General features: G+C 35.6%; 1 protein-coding gene across 2 annotated transcripts in view; it reads left to right on the top strand.

Moving 5' to 3' along the window:
* The window catches only part of LOC112047432 (ADP-ribosylation factor-like protein 4C), a 93,811-nt gene that overhangs the window by 63,174 nt on the left and 7,218 nt on the right, over nt 1–23,419 (top strand). For both annotated transcript variants that reach the window (XM_024084556.2, XM_052885720.1), the window contains one exon: nt 16,655–16,721. The gene's annotated coding sequence lies outside the window, so the exon portion shown is untranslated. The remainder of the gene's footprint in view (nt 1–16,654; nt 16,722–23,419) is intronic.

Here is a 23,419-nt window from a genome sequence, read left to right as displayed (position 1 = left end):
TGGATATAACACTAATGTTTATTGCTATAAAACTTGATAGAAATATAAATTAATAATATTACAGCTGGTACCAGGTAGTTTCCGCAAATTGTTTCCGCGAAGCTAATGAATACATTGGGAAGGATACAATATTAACTCGCTGCATTTCCGTATTAAAAATTGCCTAATCATTTTTATTCGTAAGATTATTTTTTTATTTATTAGTGTTATTTCAGGTATAGGTACTTCGTCTAGCGACTTTATCTAGATTATTTTAAGATTTCTGAGTGGTTCTTAGATGGGATAAAAACTCATAATTTTGACTATACTATGTTTGTATTCCATACCATAGGTGTAGGTAGGTACACGGAAGATAACCAAAGTTTAGATCTTAGTGGAGTTAACAAATAATAAAAGTCCAGAAAAACTTGCACTGATGATGTTTTTACTAAATAACTGGCAGCCTTGTAGCAGTATTAAGAAATTCCTTGCTTCACAATATTTTATACATTATATTAATTTACTATATTACGAGATGAAACTTAATTTCGACTTATGACTACCGCAGCTTGCGGTTTTAATATAAAGTTTAATATAACTTATACTTACAACACGCTTTCGGGTCGTGAAATTGTTTTTAGGTTACGATCAAATTGCTAGTTTTTATAAAATACACACACCTTTGTCCTTTGTTTCACTTATTAAATTATTTGAAGTGCTTGTAAAGCCTTTGAACTAAACGAACTTAATTTGATTTATTACACGTTACATATTAGTTATTTGATGACCTTTAATGAATTTATTTATTTCACGAAGAGTCTATAAGTCCCCAACATGTAGAGTTTATAGAGACCTTTCTTCAGGCTTAGAAAAAAATATTTGGTGAAACTCTAACAAAATATCTACCACGTGGCGAGTTCATGACCTCCGTGTAAGTAGTTACTTAATGTTATGCAGCTCGGCAACTTGGCATGCAGGCGAGATTTTCAGGGATATCCCTGAAAATATTTACTTGACTATTATATTTTTTTTTTATATAACGCAGCCAACTGGAACAACGAAGTTTTGGTCAAAAACTGCCATTGCGAACATTCCGTTCGAATGTTTTTTCCGTTCCTAATGGAACGCTGACGATCCCTGAGCAATTCGTATGAACAAATTGGAACTGGGACTTTACTTTTCACTCTTTGGTAACTTTTGCAAAAATGAAATGAAGGTTACACATTTCATTTTTGCAAAAGTGACCACAAAAATTTTGCAACCACTACGAAATTTCTACCGCATTTTAACACGCAAACCAAGTTCGTTTGCAAAATATAAACACTAAAGTTGGATACTTAACAACTAGTAATATTCGTGTACAGATTTACGTCCGTAAAATGCAAATCTGTATTATAAAATCTTTCTCTTGAACACGCAACCTGATGGATCGTCCAGACCGTGCCGTATTTAGCTTTAGCCTGATAAACCAAGTTTAAGTTTAGCTCACATTCATTTTTAGGTTCATTTCTAGCACGCTTGTGTACTTTTCTATATTCTGAGCTTGTGCACTACGTCCAATGTGTTTACGATAAAACAAAATGGTTTGTTGAATCCAGGCCTATGAGACCCAAAGTCAGCAAAATCAGTTGAGCAGCCTACTCCAAATTAGATTTCGCCTTCAAAATGAAGACTACTGATCGTCAAAAATCACGTATCTATACTAATATTATAAAGACGAAATATTTGATTATTTGGTTTGTATGTTTTGGATAGGCTCTGAAACTACGAAACCGATTTGAAAAAATCTTTCACTGTTTAAAAGCTATACTATGCCTGTGCATAGTGGTTATATTTTGTGATAAAATAGTCCCCGTAGGTGCATTTTGCCAGTCCTGACCTATAGAGGTAAAACTTGCGTAACCACGAAAGGTGTTCTCAAAAAACTTAGTGTAACCCAAAGAGGGATAAAAAAGAAACTGGTAGAAGTCACGCTCAAGAACAAGAAAACAAATAAGTGACTAAAAACACAACATGGTCTCTGATCTGATGCCACGCAAAGTATGACGAATCTAGAATGACAGTGGTATAAGAAATTTTTAGAAGTCATACTCAAGGACAAGAAAACAAACAAGTGACTCTGAAAACACAGCATTTGATCTGATACCACGCAAAGTATAGCGAATCCTAGTACCTAAGTAATCCTAAGAAAGAAACATTTAGCCCAAGACATGCAAGACCGTTTTGGAATTTCGACAACCCATAATAGGAAGTATTGGAAGACGTTAAAAGCCTATATCAAAATGGTAGAAAACAGCTGATGATGAAGAAGATGTCTGTCGAAACCTCCTTAATAAATATTTTCCGTAAAAAATGTATCAAGCATAAATCGGTTACATCTGCCCAAAAAACAATTTGCATGGTAGAATATATTATGCGAAAGTAGAAATGTAAAAGTAAGAAAATACCTACAAACGAGTTTGAACTCAGTGGAAACGCAATACCAAAGAATGCTGCCATTTCGCAATAAGAAAATAATCGTAAAATTACATGTAGGTACCTTCTTGATTTGTATATCGTCATCAACCCATATTCGGCTCACTGCTGAGCTCGAGTCTCCTCTCAGAATGAGAGGGGTAAGGCCACCACGCTGGCCCAATGCGGATTGGCAGACTTCACACACGCAGAGAATTAAGATAATTCTCTGGTATGTAGGTTTCCTCACGATGTTTTCCTTCACCGATTGAGACACGCGATATTTTTTTCTTAAAATGCACACAACTGAAAAGTTGGAGGTGCATGCCCCGGACCGGATTCGAACCCACACCCTCCGGAATCAGAGGCAGAGGTCATATCCACTGGGCTATCACGGCTCACGGCACGAATTTGTATATGTATAAAGTAATTTGTTTGTTTAGTCGCTCTTAAGTTCCCATCTACAATATTTATAACCAAGTTACTAAGCAATTTTTAATCACGGCTAAGACCTTCATCTTTCTAAATTCGGCTAATGAGAAAATAATTTAGCTTCGTTCCCTAAAGAGGCGAAAAATTGGCTTCTTAATTTTACTGATTAATGGACTGCCTCAAAAGAATTTGACAACATTTTAATTTATTATAATATCTACTAAACTATATTTCTAATACAAAAGTAAATAAAAAAAGTTTTGAAAATTAAGAAAAAGAAAAGTAATTAAAAATTAAGTTAAATAAAAATGAAGACATATTTCACAATACACCATACAAACCTCATGACATATTATATTTCTATCTAAACCACCTTGCTATATTAATTTGTCTGGAGAAATGCTTCGCTTTGCTGGGAGAATATTTTTTTGGAATATTCTGATCTTTCGGAGAATTGTAACGTCATTTATTTGTACCACTAACGTCTAATAGCAAGAACCTAAGTCGAAGGTTGGTTTAGGTACTAGAAACTTATGTAAAGGTTAATAATTTAGTACTCAAAAAATGTACGAGATAAGCGATTATAATTGTTTTTATCCCTAAAGAAATTGTAATTACGTTGATTTTAATGATTCACTAGGCTGCTTAAAGTGACCATGAGTTAATCAAATTTAATTTCATTAATTTAAGAACATGTTAAATAAAATTATTATTAGGTGTGAAATTACTAGTGATTTATACCCACATTTTTAATTTGTTTGTTGGTAAACAGTACTCATCAAGAAAGGCTGTAGATATATACAGTGGCGAATGATGGAATTTACATGAAGGTGAAGGTGAAGCCGTCCCAAAGAAAAGGAAATTCATATAGCGGAACACAAACTTCGGTTTCTCATATATTTAGAATTTAGATACAGTACAAAAATGAATATGCAATTATGCATAAATTTTTAAAGGTAATCCGGCGGGAATCGGCTTGCATGAACTCTTCGCCGCTGCTGACTTATGTAAAGGGATTTCAATTTTACAAAAAATCAAAGCTGATGAAAATTATACAAAACAAAATTAAAATGTAAGTAGGTACAACAAGACGAAAAAGAAACACAAAATTTAATAACATCGTAATGTAAGGATGTTACGAAAATAAAAATACTTTCATAAGGTAGCAATTATGTTAGAGGTCAAATAAAAAAATTGTTTTTGTATTCAATACTGTCAAGGTCTCAATACAGTCAACTATACACGTTGTGCCTATAATTTAGCGAATAACACTGACATCATACCCATACTGAGAAACAATACCCATGATTGTTTCTTGCAAGACGTAAAGATATATCTTACATAATACATAGGTAAGTATTAAGTACTGTACCTTGAAACATTTTATTAATCAAAAGTATACAGACCTAAGTATCTTTAAAATTAACACTCATATTCATAAAACTACCTATGTAATTAAAAGACACATCATGTTTGTGACTTATAATTAGATTTAGTTTTATTTAGTTTTGGATTGTGAAGTTTGCGCAAAGATCTTTCGAAAAGTAAATTTGAAACACCGAGAACAAAGATGAACGAAGTTCTAGATGTTGTTTCATAAGCACGATAATCTAAAACAACTAATAAGACGGCTAAGGGTCATAACACACATCAAATCGTAAGCTTGTACCGCGTGTGATGTTGTGGCGATGCGATTATGTTACGATTCTGATTAATGTGCGATGCAGTGAACAGTTTTATACAAATAATACTGAAACAAATAACAAATAATTCTAAAATAAATTCTAAAATACTGAACGAATTTATATGACGTGTGCCCAATTATCTAATAAAATGTAACCGATTTGTCTCAGACATCTTCCTTCATATAAATAAAAATAAATCAGAGGTCGTTAGTTTTGCTAAAAGTAACCACACCTCGACTAATTTGTTTTTTTTTTTTTGGTTTCGTATACACGATTGATTTAAATAAAGGAATGTATTGGAAGATATATGAAAATCACCAAAAAAAATCACCAAGAAATCTTGAAAATCTAAGTAGAGTTTTGTACTGGAGCACATAGCCAAAATAAGACGGTACAAAGTCTACCGGGTTAGCATTATAAGGAATTTGGTCGTATATATTATCAAACGAATCTCTGATAAATTTGTAATCGATACTTTTGATCTGTGCGATTAAACGCTTCATTTGAATAGGAGCGCGAATGGAAAGCGGATATCAAATGAAATTGACGTCGTTTCTGTGGTGCGCCGACCTCAATCCCATGCCGAACTATGACATCGTGTATTGGCTGAGGCCTGCAGTGCTATTCTCTAAGCGCACGGCCTACTTTCAACGATGAAGCAACGATAAATTGATATAATATTACAGAGCCCCTTGTTTTAAAGATAATGACGTAACCCTAGAGCGTAATTTCGTCGGAGTTTTCTGCGTTAGCTTTCCATAATCTGGCTTGTTCTTTGGTTTAATAATAATCAATTTTCTAAACTAAACTATTGGATATGTATTAGTTGTACTTTTTTTTCTTTGACTATACAAAGTCGCTTCCCGCGGTCTGTACTTTTCATCATTAGAATTAATTAAAGAGGAGGGAAGGAAGATTATTTTATTGATTTACACGAGAACGTCTACTGCTAATAAATATAATGTTAAGTATAACGATATCAGGACAGTCTCATAAATTGGCAACACTAAATTAATTAAATATGAATAGTATAAATACCCCTTCTAGACTTTACTTGCCTCAAATACAAATATTTTGGTACATGAGGTAACATTTTTACCAACACTTTATCGAGTTTCGCTGTCATTTTTTCCCCCATTTCCACCCCAAACATGTCTATAAATACTTTTCTAAGCGCGATCTCATGTAATGTAACACATCGTAAAATCGGCTGAATTGTCGACTTTCAGAGAAAGTAGGTTATTTATTCCCCACTGTATCTTTTCCTAGCGATTTTATACTCGATACAAATGAGAGGTTGTCATTGAGCCAACGCCTGATTAATATGCCTTGGTTATTACCTGTTCTCGTGAGATTTTACTGTCTAGAAAGTTCAAATGTTCAAGCATACTTAGACTTATTTACGCGTTTAAGTAAACTATGTCAAGTAGGTAAGTATCAGGGGCTATGGTTCCTAACAACCTGATTCCTATCGGGTTACTTTTTAAAATTGCACGAGTTTTACGAACGTAAATAATTTAATATAGGTACTCAGACAAAAGCTGTTGTGCTGAGCTGTGATAGCCCAGTGGATATGACCTCTGCCTCCGATTCTGGAGGGTGTGGGTTCGAATCCGGTCCGGGGCATGCACCTCCAACTTTTCAGTTGTGTGCATTTTAAGAAATTAAATATCATGTGTCTCAATCGGTGAAGGAAAACATCGTGAGGAAACCTGCATACCAGAGAATTATCTTAATTCTCTGCGTGTGTGAAGTCTACCAATCCGCATTGGGCCAGCGTGGTAGACTATTGGCCTAACCCCTCTCATTTTGAGAGGAGACTCGAGCTCAGCAGTGAGCCGAATATGGGTTGATGACGACGACTCAGACAAAAACACATTCAGACTAAAAAACACATGAACGGATTACCTACTAGAAAATTTCAGTCTTCGCTGCTGGTAAGTATACTACATATTTCTATTTTCCGAAGACCGTTAAGCTTTGGTTCGTTCGTTTGTTATCAGCCCATATTCGGCTCACTGGTGAGTTCGAGTCTCAGAATATAACCCCTGCTTCCGATTCCGGAGGGTGTGGGTTGTTTTAATAAAAACTATATTTTATTTACACTTATTGCATTTTTCCTCGTTCGGTTGTATGTATCACCCTACATACAACCGAACATAGAACCTCTTCCTTTTTGGAAATCAGTTAAATCACAGAACAGACAACGTTGCGTGGGATAAATAGTACTTGAAATTAACTAACAGTCCATTTCCATAGGATAATCGAACCATTAAGCATAACTGTAGTAGTGCAATGTGTTACAAACGACGTGCAAGTAATACAACGATAATGTCTACAAAAACGGAACTCATATCATCACGAAGCCCGCCATAAAGTCACGGCTCGTATCCGAACCACGACATACACGAATGCTAGTGACAGCCAGACCATCCTCATCTTAACAAAGTATAAAATAAAGCTTCGCTGATTTTTTTTACTACTTACGATAAGGGTATTATTGGGATTTTCTAAAGTAATTCCATTATTTGTGTGATTAAGTGGTTTATACGTATTTAAAGATGTAAGGATTCACACCCTCAAACTTCCAATTAAAAAATCGTAATTTTATTTTATCCCCAGTCGCCAGTCACTTAGCTTCATAGCAACCCTTCTATAAACACTATTGAAGATTAAACTTCAGGGGCTGTAGACAGTTGCCATTAAACTAAGTGGCTGACGATTAAAGACATGTTTTTTCATGATATTTTGTAGAAAATATGAAAAAAATACGTTTTATACGTTGTGATAGCCTAGTGGATTAGACCTCTGCCTCTGTCCGAGGCATGCACCTCCAACTTTTCAGCAATGTGCATATTAAGTAATTAAATATCACGTGTCTCATACGGTGAAGGAAAAACATTATGAGGAAACTTGCATAAGTACCTACCTGAGAATTTTCTCTCTATGTGTGTGCAGTCTGCCAATTGGGCCAGCGTGGTGGACTATTAGCCTAACCCCTCTCATTGTGAGAGGAGACTCGTGCTCAACAGTGAGCCAACCATATGCTGTTAATGATGATGATGATGATACTTGGACCATTGGGTCTGGGCCAACTCAATAGTTGCCTACAATAGGTACGAGTAGAAACGTGAGCTGACAAACTTTCAGCTTTGAAAAATTGCCAAAGGTCTGGCTAACACAGGCTATTGGGTTCAACGGACATAAATATGAGAACCAAATGTCATAACAATAACCTAAGAGCAAATTGCCGGAGATAGTGATCTCGTAATAACGTTTATTTGAATTATTACCTAATTGTGTGAACCTTCATCCCTATGTAACGATCTGGTTATATACGTTATCTATAATAGCAGAAGATCCGAATTAGAAACGAGTAAACAGATGGATGAAGGTCGTTTCTAATTTGAATGTAACTAATATTAGCTTTACTAATTACTAGCAGACGCCGCGTGGTTCCTGTTTCCATAGGAATCTATACTAATATTATAAAGCTGAAGAGTTTGTATGTTTGGTTGAACGCGCTAATCTCAGGAACTATTGGTCCGATTTGAAAAATTCTTTAAGTTTTAAATAGCCCATTTATCGAGGAAGGTTGTAGGTTATATATTATCTCCACATTCTTACGGTAACGGGAACCACGGCGGTGAAACCGCGCGGCGTCCGCTAGGGATAAAATATATAGCCGGGGATAGTGTAGCAGCTCAACAGCGCAGAATTTTCAAATTAGTCCAGTAGTTTTAGAGCCTATTCAAAGCAAGCAAACAAACAAACAATTAAATCTTTCCTCTTTATAATATTAGCATAGACAACCGTATTCTTCTTCAACTCCGTTGGAATTTTTATAATTCATTCTATATCCCACACAAAGTTATCTTTGGAAATGTTCGCTTATGTCCATTAATTAGTCCATTAATTAGTCTTTAAATCTAAAAGTGTTATTAATGATATAGGTAGTAGTAGGTACTGTCTCGATCCTTGCACACAATTAAATTCGGACGAACAGGGCCTTTAGCCGTGTGGCACGTCTCTTGCTAGAAACGCTAACGCATCGAAAAATAACAAAATGTAAGGGAATTACAGATTCGATCGACACCTAGATCACGTGATCAAATGTCATTCCCACATTTTTTAATTTACGAAGCGTTAGCATTTGTAGAAAGAGAATCGCCGCGCCACATGGATACAGGTCCTGCCCCCCTAGCCAAGTGGCACGTCGATTCTCTTTCTACGATCGGTAACGCATCGAAAACTAGAAAAATGTATGGAAATGACAGATCTTGATCACGTGACCTGTCGATAGCAAATGTCATTCCCATACATCTTTCTAGTTTTCGAAGAGTTAACAATCGTAGAAAGAGAATCGCCGCGCCTCATGGCCACAGGCCCAGATGTTTAGAGCTAATAAAGCATAATTAAAGAAATAAACAACTGCAATAATGATCTGTGTATTTGTAGTTGCTCATAACAACAATATGACGACGTAGCAGTCGTATCTCCCACGCCCATTATGACCATAAACTCGTATTAAATTAGCATACAATACACAAACACCTCCGACAAATGATACAAAATGGTTACTTCCCATACGTTGCCACTTCGTTCATATAATGCCAGACTCACACAATCAAGTTTACCGTGAAGTTTTTTCACTTTCACATCTCTAAGCGTTGCTGTATTGACGGTAAAGTTGATCGTGTGTAGCTGGCTTAAACTTAATATTGTTAGTTGTTTAGTTGCTGTAACCAAATAATATAGTGATACAAATGTTACATCATCAGATATAACAAAAGAAATTACACATGAGAGTGGTTGTAATAAAAGAATGCATTTAAAACGGTTATACTATTGATGTCGATCTAGACCAATGGTCAAAAGTTCCCTTGAGGCTTATTCTGTAACATAACATTTGTCTGTTTAACAGCTATTTTATTTAGAAGCCATTAAAATCTCTACCGAAAGCGATTGTAACAAAAGTGTAAACAAAAACATAAAAGTACGAACATTCAAATATTCCTGTTTTTTATGGATTCTACATGTTATAGTGGTTTAACAACACGTTCTCCTAAAATTACGAGTATACAGTTAACCGTACCTTTAGAGACTCAGACTCACTAGCCCTAAATAAACGTTACCAAGTGATAACCCAGTGGATATGACGGCTGCCTTCGATTCGCAGGCAATAGGTTTGAATTCGATCTGGACCCCAGGGCAGGAATCTCAATTTTTCCAGTTATGAGCATTTAAAATAAATAAACCTTACGAGTATCAAATGGTATAGGAAAAACATCGTGAGGAAATCTGCCTAAGTGGCACGTCGATTCTCTTTCTACAGGTCACGTGATCAAGATCTGTTATTCCCATACATTTTTCTAGTTTTCGAAGCGTTTGCGATCGTAGAAAGAAAATCGACGTGCCACTTGGCTACAGGAGCTGCATTACCTAAGAATTTTCTTAATTCTCTACACCAAAAGTCTGCTAATCCGCATTAGGCCAGCGTGATGGACTATTAGTCTAAACCCTCTCATTTTGAGAAGAGACTTGTGCTCGACAGTGAATATCTATACAAAATAAATAAATCATTATATAATTAATGATTTATTTATTTTGCTAAATAAATCATTATATAATATAATGATTTATTTATTTTGCTATCATCCGCGAAAAGCCAACGAACCCATGCGACAACGTCACCCAGGTCCAACAAAACACTCCCTACGTACGCTTCACCCCGAAACCGGAGCATCCTCAGGAGATGTTGACTCTACAACGTGCAATTGCAAAGTGGACCTGGGTGACGTCGCATGGGATCGTCGGCTTTTCGCGGATGATGGCAAAATAAATAAATCATTATATAATCATGATGAACTTCCGCAAAGTAACGCCTGCTTCTATCCAATATTTAAAAGTTATACAAGTAGATAGAAGGTATCTTCTGGGAGCACACAACTAGTCTTCCTCTTGTCACGCTTCGCATGAAACGCGAATACGTAATATACGCATTTTTACAGTAAACCATAAAATTATAACCGTGACTGTCTGTTACGCTGACGATTAACTAAAAGAAAGAACACCCGTCACATCTCACGCGGCACGTGTAACAAATTACTAACGCAATACTTAGCTCGGTGTGCAGTCTACTCCACTCTGGCGTATCTTCATAAGAGTACTCATAAATAATTTACGCCTGCGGTAACGCTCAAAGGGATTGCACATGCATTCAATTTAATGTAACGGGTGTATGCACGTATGTGTAAAAGTAATCTCCTATACGTATATGAGCTGACTGAGATCTGAGCTGAGATGGCTAAAACTCAAGATCGGTTTGATCGATTTGAATATTTTTTGTTGTGCCCTTTAATAAAGGGAGGGGAGGTCAGGAGAAAACGAACTAGGATAATGATAAACAACACGGAACAGCCAAAAAACAACTTTTGGTAGGCACCAAACTAAAATGTAAGTGACTAAATTAAAAAAATGGCGTTATTGTACTTGTGCGCCTAGCATGCGTCAAACGAAGAATTATTATCTAGTGAAGAGAAAAGACAAATTGTCGACCAATAGCGGTGAAAATAAAACTCTGTCTTTCTTTCGACTTAACGCAACAAAAGAGAGGTTTATTTTCGAGTCCGCCGCCATTGGTCGATATTTACCATTTTCTCGTCTCGATAGATAGAGATCGTCATTAGATTGGTCTTGTCGTCTCGAGATATTATATCGTCATTAGTTCGGTCGCCTCATGTCGTCACGAGCCGGGATAGTACGAAGTGTTCGGTGAGTTAGGTGGGGAGTATTGGGAGACCGAGTGCTGACGATATGGATTAGGCGACTAGCTCATTCTTGTCGTGACGTTCGATCTGTCCACACTTTTGTTGGATTCATGGATTATTTTGGGATAGGCTGGGAGAGTGCTTTGAGTGGCGAAGGGGAGTGTTAACTGGTTTTAAAAGACGTCTTTAACCCTACATCCTTCGGTCACAAGTCCGGGATTTCACTCAAGGTTATTCTCTGCCATTCGAGGGTTTTTCGTGTTGTGCATTTTAAACCCGCTTCTGATGTCAGCCCATTTCCGACACACGCATCTAATGCCTACTTTTAAATTTCAATCCGTACAAGTTAAGTAAGATTAAATTAATATCAATTAATGGAGCTGTTATCCGTATGTTTACAGTTGCGTATAGTTATAAAGTTGTACGGTACTCACACAATACGGGACTGCTAGTGGTCTATACTAATTTTTATCAATTTTACACGCATCAAGGCATCGAGCCAGATGTTCGCAGAAAATGAAATGGTATCCGTTAGCGTGTGCTCTCGCTTCGACCTCATTTGAATGCGTTCACTGGATATTTTAAGAACTTTATTAAACACTTGACCTTTCAACACTCTTGAACTATGCTAGATTAAAGATGTTCCGTATCAAATGTTCTTGGCGTTTAAATTGATATTTCCTGGTATAGGCAATTTTTTTTGCTTTCGTATTCGTTTGAAATTTTCTTGAAGTTTAAATTACTTTCCTAGTAGTTTGCTTAGGTGGATTTTTAAGTGATTTCCAAAAGCTTCATTTTAGAACTTTTTTGTTTTTTTGGCGCATATAACGTTATTTTTCATTGATTCGTTTTCTTAATTCTATATTTGAAAGAACTTTGATTATTAAGTGTATGGCTAGTCTCATTTATTGTTTACTAGCTGACGCCGCGCGGTTTTACCTGCGTGGCTCCCGTTCCCGTAGGAATATGGAGATATTATATACCCTATAGCCTTCCTCGATAAATGGGCTATCTAACAATGAAAGAATTTTTCAAATCGGACCAGTACTTCCTGAGATTAGCGCGTTCAATCAAACAAACAAACTCTTCAGCTTCATAATATTAAGTATAGATTAAAGTTTAACAAATGTTACATAATTATCATTTATATTTGATAAATATTAAACAACGAAACCTTAAATATTATGGTCTGAAATGTTCCCACAGGATTGGTACTCTGTGGACTGTTGCTGGTTAGAGAATTCAATAGTATCCTTTACTACAGGATTTCACCACCGAAACGAAGACAATCACGAGCAAACCAACAAGCACTGAGAGACTCGTGCTCAACAGTGAGTGGGTTGTCAGTGATGAATACTACCCGTTACCGCTAAGTTGCTAACTCACGAGCTAGAACATTATCTCGCTTCATCTAATGGTAGAGGAGCCGAAGAGGGGATTTTTGCAGTTACTCGAGCGCGGCAGATAAACATAAGGGACTATACCTTACACTTTGTCGAGTACCTCCACCGAGTATGAGCCCTTAATATTGGTGGGTACGTTTAGGGCAACCAAAAAAAAACTAACTTCATAAATACTCAACCAGCACGTCAGATTAAGATGAGGTAGGTGAGTTGATAGCTAAAAACTGCACATTTCGAAAATCTGACGATTTGAGCGTAACGTAATGGAATGGAATGCTCGAGGTACGAGTGCGATTAATTTTTTACTTATTTTTAAGGAAATAATCTCCTAATTAATCGCTACAATTTTCTTACAATTTCAGTAAGCCAAAGTAATAAAAATTGTTTTTAAAGTCTGTAGTTTTTTTTTCCACCGCTAAAAGCGGAAAAAGTAAATAACGATTTATTCTTCCTATAATTTAATCTAAAAAAATGTAATCGGTCTCAATGACGCTCGAGTAACTGCAAATTTAGCATCCCGGGCTCCCCTACTATAATGATATCTTTACATTTCTCACCGCCGCGACGTGATACAGCACGAGCTCGTAATGGCATTTACATCACTTCGCGATATAATCACCTATTTACCGAACGGATATCACAACTTTTTGTTTAGCATTTCTCTTCGTTAGTGTTCGTACTCGGAATTAGAAATACTTCAAAGAGTTTTCATCTTTTCACAATGTTGGTGAATACAATGGAGTCGTAAAATGTAACACATAATCAATAGCGTGCAAACCATAGATGCAAGAATGCCCTGCCTACCCTCAGGACTCATTACGAACCTTACATTGGAGAAAGAATTTCCCATTTTGTACAATTTGTTCTCATAGTGCATACCATAGTTAAAAACCCTATGCACGCCACTGCTTATAATCATCCATACATACTTTATAATATTATAAATTCGAAAGTTTGTCTGCGTATCTGTCTGCGTACCTTTCACGGCTGAACCGCTGAACCGATTTGGATGATATTTGGTATAGAGATAAATTATTAGCATATCAGTACATAGCTACATTTTATCCCATAAATATTCGAAGTATTTGTAAGAAAAACAAAGATTTTGTAATAGAGATATGTCTCTAGCGCGTCAAAACTGGAGCGAGCAAAAGCTAATTGCCCACATTTCATTAAATCGCATAGTAAACAACGAAAATTATTTAAACAAATAAAAGTACTGCTATTTAAACTAATATACATATACAATGTTGTGTGTTTAGAAACTTTAAAACAGTTATTAAATATGTAAATATTTCATTTTAGTAATAGTTGATAATGTTTTTTTAGTTAGTGTAAATACTACATATTTCAATTAATAAATTTAATAAAACAACTTAATTCTTACATAAATATATAATGGAATTAAACATAACATTGTGCATATGAGCGCTAAATGGAGTAGCTAAATTCGGCTCACTGTTTGCGTTGATTTTAACATGTCTATAGTACAAAATGTCGTTGGTAAAGAATAGAATTAGACGCGAACGGAGTCGCGGTCGTCTTCTAGTTAGGTATACATAAATGTACATACTTGTACAATGTAAATACATACCTATATATTTATGTGTAACACACGTTTGTGTGAATGAGTAGGTACATTGTTAATATACATCAATTTGGCTTGTACTGCTAGTTAAATATTGGTTTTAAATCTTACAGTTAAATGTAAAAATGCAATGAATTATTATACTAATGCCTGATAATAAGTAAAAATAAACTGATAGATGTTTGATTTTATTGGCTTTATAAATCAAAATAATTGACCCTGTACTCAAGAGATCATGCGGGCCCTTAATTGGTAAATAAACTTTGCTAAATTCAATAAATTCCTCTTAATAAAACGTCTGGCCTCTCGTAATATAACTTTACAAGTCCAATTCAAAGGCGTAATTATCAAAGAGATGAGATGCTTGTTTGAAACCGCCTCCATACACGAATATACCACTTAATTGGCCCTCTTTCAAATTTTAAATTCTCGACTCTTTTGAGCTTTGCATTCCTATTTATTAAAATATACTCGTAGACACTTGTTAAGGTCGACGGGGAAAAGTCCCCACAGTATCGGGGTCTTTAAACAAAATACGAGTGTGTACTTCACATTCTAAGCTTCTACCCGATCTATTGACTCACTGTTGAACACGGGTCTCCTCTCAATATGAGAGGGATTAGACTAATAGTCCACCTCGCTGGCCGCTTTGGCAGACATCATACACGTAGATAACTTAGAAAATCCTCAAATATGCAAGTTACTTCATGATGTTCTTCCTTCGCCGTTTGTGACACGTGATATTTAATTTCTTAAAAAAAAAAAACATACATACAGCCGAACGTAGAACCTCCTCTTTTTTGAAAGTCTGTTAAAAATGCACATAACTGAAAATTTGGAGGTGCATCCGTCAAATCGGATTCGAACCTACGCCCTCCGAATCGAAGCCATATTATCCACTAGGATATCGCTATTACTAGACTCTATTATATATATATATAAATAATTGTCAAAAATTGTCTATAGCATCATAATTGTTCAACCGAATAAAAAGATTAACTTAAATAAAGTACAAAACATGTAAATTATAGATAACTAGCGGACGCCCGCGACTTCGTCCGCGTGGAATTCAGTTTTTCACAAATCCCGCGGGAACTATGGATTTTTCCGGGATGAAAAGTAGCCCATGTGTTAATCCAGAGTATAATCTATTTCCATTCCAAATTTCAGCCAAATCGCTTCAGTAGCCGCAGCGTAAAAGAGGAACAAACATACTTACACACAAACTTTCGCCTTTATAATATTAGTGTGATAAATGATAAGATTTTAATAAGAAAATCATAAGGCAAGAAATGAACAGGAAAGTGGAAATCCGCTACTACGGAGTGCGCGGGAAAAACGGACGCTAGCATCCGCTATGTTACATACGAGTACAATACAATGGGGCGGATGAAACAACACAATATCACACCTTTGTCGTGTTTTTCCAGGTGTTCAATACAGGTTTTCCAATAAAAATGCTCACGTATATCCAAGTGATAGCTTCTTTTATAGCTTACAGTTTTATATTGGTTTAAACAAGCTTCATTTAAAAGTCATCATCATCATTATCAACCCATATTGATCTCACTGTTAAGTACGCATCTCCTCTCGGTATTTCCTTTCTTTTTTTTCTCTCATTCCCCTCTCAGAGAGGGATTAGGCTAACACTAATAGTCCACCTCATCACTAACAACCCATTTTGGGCTCACTGTTAAGTTCGCATCTCCTCTCAGTATTTCCTTTCTTTTTTTTCTCTCATTCCCCTCTCAGAGAGGGATTAAGCTAATACTAATAGTCCACCACGTGGATTGGCAGACTTCACACACGTAGAGGTATGCAGGTTTCCTCACGATGTGTTTCTTTGCCTTTTGAGGCAAGTGATATTTAATTTCTTAAACCCCGGACTGGATTCGAAACTACGACCTCCGAATCAGCGAAAGAGAAAGACAGAGGTCGTATTCACATGACTATCACGGCATTTAAAAGTAGGCTAATAATAAAGGTTAAGTCTTACACTACATAAGTTGTAACTTGTCTTTATCATCATCATCATCATCATCATCATCATCATCATCACCATTATTATTATTTATTTAACCGCCCACTAAAGGACCAGGTTTCCCTTGTTATAGGAGAAAGGCTCCCCTCCTTGTAACGATGATATCGTTACAAGGAGGGGAGGAAAATGATGAAGGAATTTAACTGGAAGGATAACGAAAGAATCTTGGAAGAATAGTCGGTTCAAAGTCAAAAAAAATCAAAAATCATTTATTTCAAGTAGGCTCAGTTGTATTCATATAGTCCTTGTATTGGTACCTGCTTCTATGACATGATAATTTATATGATTGTCTTTTGTTTCAGATACACGTATAAGAAGTGAACGAGTCCGGAGATTTGTAACTGCGGGCATTCTATTTTATTTTAAAACGTAAGTGGAATTTAACTTAAGTATTATTTTGTTTATCAAAGATAACTACGATAATGTATCAAAATCATAAAAAAACCGAGAGGTAAAATGGTCCTACATTTTACCTCTCCGTTTTTTTCTTCTTCTTCTTTCTCGTGAGTTTTCACGTAGATTTCCACAATTAAATGGCAGACACTTGACTAACCTAACTTGACTTTGACTAACTAAAAATTTGCATTTAAATCTAATTTACAATATTTTTTAAAGACCTAAACCAACCAACTAAGCTAGAGTTAGATGAGAAAATGAAATACATTCCGACTTTTCCTCTCTTTGTCATTGGACCTAAAACCTAAATTAATATTTATTCCTGAGACAAACTTTACACCTCAACGAAAGCTATTGAAGTTTTTAAATTCTATTTGAAAATCCTTTGTTTCCGTAGTTCGAGAGTAACTACGTGAACATTCCATAACGACGCTAATTTTGAACGTTACAACGTACGAACGAACGTAACTTTGTATAATGGATCCATTTACGTCGAAGGCAAAATCTCCTTTGCGTCTGAAAATTTAAATTGCATGAAAAATATTAAAAGCAGGATTTAATACTTAGTGTGTATCCGCTTAATAGTATAAGTCTATCATTCAGTAGTCTGTCTCTCCATCTATGACATCGTGGTGTCAATAATCAAATGGATTAACTAATAAGATTCATAACTTTTCATCATAATCATTATCAGCCGATGGACATCCACTGCTGGACATAATCGCTCATTTAAATACACTATACTGCGGCTCTACGTAACCTGTTTAATGTCATCGGCTTACCTAGGGGTCGACCAACACAGTGCTTTCCGAAGCGAGGTCTGGCACATTAAAATCCCAACGTCCATCGGCTCTTCCTTGTTAAGTTAATTCGGTGACTTTGGTTTTGGTTGGTATAAGGAAGATTCAGGAAAATGTCATCAGTGTCCCATTACCATCCAGCAGGCTTGGAGTTACAATGTTTAACTTTGAAAAATTCGCTAACAACTGATTTAAATGTCAATGGCCAAAACCGACAATAGGGAGAAGTAACACAACCATCATCCCAAATCGGGAATCCCAACTCTAGCCTGATTATTAAGTTATTAAAAAAAAAGTATCTCCCAGAAAAACATTAACGTAGGAAGTACTAATGAGCTAGACAGCTCGATCTTTTATAGCAAAAAATTGAAGAAGAACTAGCAAAGAGGTCCGTACGGAGCACTGAATTTCTAATATATCCAAACGGCGTTTCAGTCTTAATGGAGCGAAACTTTTACCACTGCAAACGTTTGCTAGCCATACAATTTACATACTAATAACTAACGTAGATCGTACAAGGCAATATAAAGCACCACTTATATATTAGACCGCGCCGTTACGTTGGACGCCGGGCAGCATGCAGCGTGCAACGGTGGTCTCGATTTGATATGCACTGACCGAGTTCATTCAATGCACTGATTCAAGTGATGCTAAGAGCTATCGACTTTAATTGCTTTTGACTTAGTATGGGGTGATTAAGTGAAATGAAACAAGAGATTAACTCCATGACCACCCGCTCTTAGTCTATTAATAGACTAAGAGCCCGGAACCCCAGACCTTTGTCATTTTATAAAAGCTGAAAGTTTGTCAGCTCATGCTCCTACCATAAGTAAGTACGGTAGCCAATTATGGAGTTTGTACCGTGGTGGCAATAGGAGGTCCAGACACTCAACCGTCTAAGTGTATGTAAGCATAATATGAAAAATTATATTCCCAGTCACCAGTTACTTAGACTTTATACTTAGACGGTTGAGGGTCTGGACTGGATCCTTAAAACCTGCTACCTCTCAAAGCTGCTACCACCATGCTGCTTACCATGCAAACTCCATAATTGGCTACCGTCATAGAAAACATATGCTACCGTACTTACTTATGGTGCGAGTAGGAGCATGAGCTGACAAACTTTCAGCTTTTATAAAATTAGGAAGATCTGGGTCTCACTGGCTCTCCGTATACATTAAAGCTACCAGTTTAAGGGTATGCAAAACGAGAGGTGCTATGCAAACAGCAATGGGAACGTACCGCCCAGTATCTGCCAGTAAGAAATAAAAATAAAAGATTAAAACTACACTTTCCACGTCAAAAGCCGCTAAGTCAATGTACTTGCTGTAATCCAAGCCGAGCGGAAGGCTACAATTGGTAGCGGAACACTCGACAGTAGGTTACAACACTATCTGGGGCTGGGTCATGCGTACCGGCGCGACAGGTCGCACACGCCTCGCATACGGATGACGGAGCATCGGCCGACTTCTGTACTACTTTTTTTTTAAAGATAGCCCTTGGAGCCTTGATAGCCCAGTAGATATGACCTCTGAATTCGATTCCGGAGGGTGTAACTTCGAATCCGGTCATCCGGAGGGCATGCTTGAACTTTTCATATCACGTGTCTCAAACGGTGAAGGAAAAACGTCGTGAGGAAACTTGCACGCCAGAGAATTTCTTAATTTTCTGCGAGTGTGAAGTCTGCCAATCCGCTTTGGGCCAGCGTGGTGGACTATTGGCCTAAACCCTCTCATTCTGATAGGAGACTCGAGCTCAGCAGTGAGCCGTATATGGGTTGATAACGACGAACGACGACGAATATTTGTATCATAACTTATATATTTTAAATTATGTACTTTTTTTTTGTATTTATATTTTACATACCAACCCCCCTCTATTGTTCGTTGATATGGTGAGTAAAATTCCGTAGGTGATTGCGGAATTTTCTATTCATTCACATATACCAAAAAGCTTAACGGTATCCCGTACCGCCGCTTTCTTGTTTATGGCAATATAAATGACACTAAATACTTTCTCATGTATTGATCAGGTTTTTACTTTCACCTGTTGTGACGAAGATATCTGCTTATATGTACCTACCTACATTTATAAATTATTGTAATAATAGAAATATTTATACTTTCAAACCAGATGAATTTCGGATTACATTTGAACCCAGATTAAATAGACAAAAATATAACATTCTAATCTCATTTGGTTAATAGTCGTGACCCCAGTTCATTATTTAATCTAGGGTTGTTAGAAATGTATCGATATCGCGATATTTTTCAGTCAAAATATGATCTATATAAGGTTTCATAAGGTATAGTATTCAATTTTTTTAAAACTGGTACGTCAATACACACTGCTTCTATAGCTTAAAGCTTCAAGACGTGACGTCACACTGAAAATAACATAATATTGCGCTTTTTCATATACATAGTATATTCTGTCTAAGCACAATTCGTGATTGTATTGACGTTGCTGTTGATACATAGTAATGAGATTATATTAAAAGTAGAATAAATATCACATTATATTTATATCATATTCATCAATCACATTATATTTCGTTTATGATGTATAAATATTTTTTTAAAACTGTAACTTTATTTCACTCCCTTCTATTTTTATTCTGGGGTCAAAAAGTGCTCTATTTTTTGCTCCAATGTTCCATTTACCGTTATACCAAAATACATCTTAACCAGTTCAGTCTTTTAGCCGTGAAAAGGTAACGGACAGATAGACAGACACACTTACTTTCGCATTATTAATATTAGTACAGATTTAATACGAGTGCCTAATGTTTAAAATTGAATTGACACAATAGCATTTTGTGTTAACATTAATGATTACAAAAAATAATATCGATATCACATTATATCGCTACTTTTAGGCATTCCGACATCTCTACTCTAATCCTGCTTACTCTCGCTTCAGGAGTGATTGCTATTTGAAAGAAATTTACCTCGAAAATGAGTTTCTTTGAGAGGAGAACTTACTAATAGGTATTTCATTTGCTCTTATTAAAGTTGTAATCGAAGCGATTGTTTAATAATTTACAAGTTTTAGATTACAAGTCTATATTTAGGTAAATTATTTTATATTATAAAGGCGTTTAGTTTCTTATTAATATTCAATTATTTTCTTCTATTAATATTAACATGCCTCGGACAGCACGTTAAACAGTCTGATCTTGACTTGTCATTATCATTAATGATCATTACAGAATCAAAACATTATCACCATAATCCCAGGAATTACAAAAACACTGTTGTTTTGAGATCGAAGAATTTAATTTGTAATGATCAATGTTTGTATGATCAAAGTTACCTAACGAAAATAAGTTCCGAAAATAGCAAATCTACATAATTAAGCACCTACCTACAGTATCTACACTATTTAGCAAAATTCGTCCCACGCTTTAGAATAGAAATTCAATACAAATAGAAAGCACATAATCCTACTGAATGTCTTCTAAATTTAGGTGGCTTCGTTTTATTAGAAACTAAAATAGATATGATCTAACCCAGAAAAATCATAATAAACATGAAAGTTAATTAAAACTTCAAAAGATTTAGTTATACCTTGTATACATTGTGTATTGCGTTCAAGAAATAGTTATACAAAAAAGTTCGCTAGTCCATGTGTGAATATAACAACTATGGAGTTAAGATCATTATAGCTTTGGGAGGTAACAGATTTACAGATTCTTAAGCTACAAAGCGTATTTTATAATATTTTATTCTAATACAATCTAATATTACATAATATAAGAAATTATGTACCCAGTCTCAGATGTAATTGTGTAAGTCAATGATTATTTTATACTATAGACAAGTTACGTGACAAAATCACCGCAAAAAGTGATTCGAATTCAGCGACTCCACTGAGCGCACACATTTTATTTTTCTGATTGTGTAAGTGCCGTATATACAATTTTGTGTTTACTTACATTACTTACTCGACATTGTAAACAATATTTAGGTATTATTTGTTTAAATAACTTTATTTAATAAACGACAATAAAATTAAGACAATTTATACACATACTTTCGATGCGCTAGTGTTCTGTCTCTAGTACAAAATATCGTTGGTGTAAATCTTAATATACTCGTATAAATGCGAAAGGTTATTCACATCACGAAATCTCGAAAACCGCTTAACAAAGCTGAAATTTGCCACAGAGGTAGTTTATAGTTAGTAGGTATCCACTAAGGACGAATTTTGCGATAGGACCGGATTAAAGATGCCTAATAAATCGTAAAAAAAAAATACGAAATATAATGTAATTTAAAATTCAACCACTAAAGTGGTGAAATAGGACTTGAAATACATTGATATCCACGCGGACGAAGTCGCGAGTGTCCGCTAGTAAATATGTTAGAAAACTATACAGTTTGGATCACTCTGTTACCAAATCCTTAAACTGTAAAGCACTTTTTATTACATATTCTTCGGAACAATGTAAGGAAACATGTGCACAGTCACAGATGCATTTCAATGGCCGATCCAGCTCCACTGGATCAATGAAACCCCACCTTAAAGACATACAGAGAAAGTAAAGGGCTCCCGTAACTCATGCTTTCTCTCGACTGCGTTGACCCCGACGACATTTTCGATGATTGAATCACTTATATGGAAAGAAACAAATTGAAAACATATTACAATTTGCTTCAAGAATTACAACAAGAAACATGTTTAAAATTGAAAGAGACATAATTATAAAATTTGAAGGCGTGCAAATTTATAATAAATTACCGGCGGATGTGAAGAATGCCAAATCGTTAAACACATCTAAAACGAAACTAAGAAAATATATACAGTGGTATTACCACTAACACTTACACTGTGGTAACGATTTCAAACCGAACATCGTATATTATTTCTGTTGGTAGAACGAACAAAATTTTTTCGTTCTACCTCAGATAAAAAGTTATTAACTTATAATTGTTTATCTGTAAGTGATTTCTTAAATTCTTTAAGAGAAATAAAAATTCTTTGACCTCAAAGGCCGATTCAAAAACAGACTTCCTAAAGATACCATACCAACCTAAACCTACTACAAAAACTAGAAACAAGGTAATAACATCAAGGATATATTTTATATTTTTTTATAAGAAATCCCTATAAAAGAAACAGAAATGCAATCGGCTTTTCAAACAAACTACAAATCACAAGAATAAAATAGGTACCTACCTGCTGCACAGAATACAATATCTATACTAATATTATAAAGCTGAAGAGTTTGTTTGTTTGTTTGTTTGATTGAACGCGCTAATCTCAGGAACTACTGGTCCGATTTGAAAAATTCTTTCAGTGTTAGATAGCCCATTTATCGAGAAAGGCTATATATTATCCCCGTATTCCTACGGGAACAGGAACCTCGCGGGTAAAACCGCGCGGCGTCAGCTAGTTGTTCATATGTATTAACCCGTGCTTATTTACTTGATACCTGGCTATCAAACACAGTACAAACATCATTACAGTTAGGTGTCAAGTTAATCCGCACGAGCTGTACTGTATAACAGTGTCGAAGTTTGGAATCTCCCGATAGTGATGCGATCAAAGCTTCTATATCGGTCAAATAAAAACAAAAGTAGCATTACCAGTTTTTTTAAGAAGGTTGATTTGCGATTTATATGACCTCGAATTTTAAATTAGAAACTACGATACAACCTGTTCATTACTCACTTGTTGTATCTAAATGAACTGCCTCTTTGGTACAGCTTTTATGGTTTCGCATTTGTATCGGGGTACGAGTCCTATGAATATGAAGTAATGGGATTTTCATTCATCCCAGAAATTCTCAGTTAAAACTCTATGCCCGGTGTTAAGAGGTTTTTTACAAGGTACAAGTTAACCCTTGACTACAATCTCACCTGAATG

Source organism: Bicyclus anynana, chromosome 15 (assembly GCF_947172395.1).
Source record: "Bicyclus anynana chromosome 15, ilBicAnyn1.1, whole genome shotgun sequence".
Taxonomy (NCBI): domain Eukaryota; kingdom Metazoa; phylum Arthropoda; class Insecta; order Lepidoptera; family Nymphalidae; genus Bicyclus; species Bicyclus anynana.
This window is presented reverse-complemented; position numbering and strand designations above follow the sequence as displayed.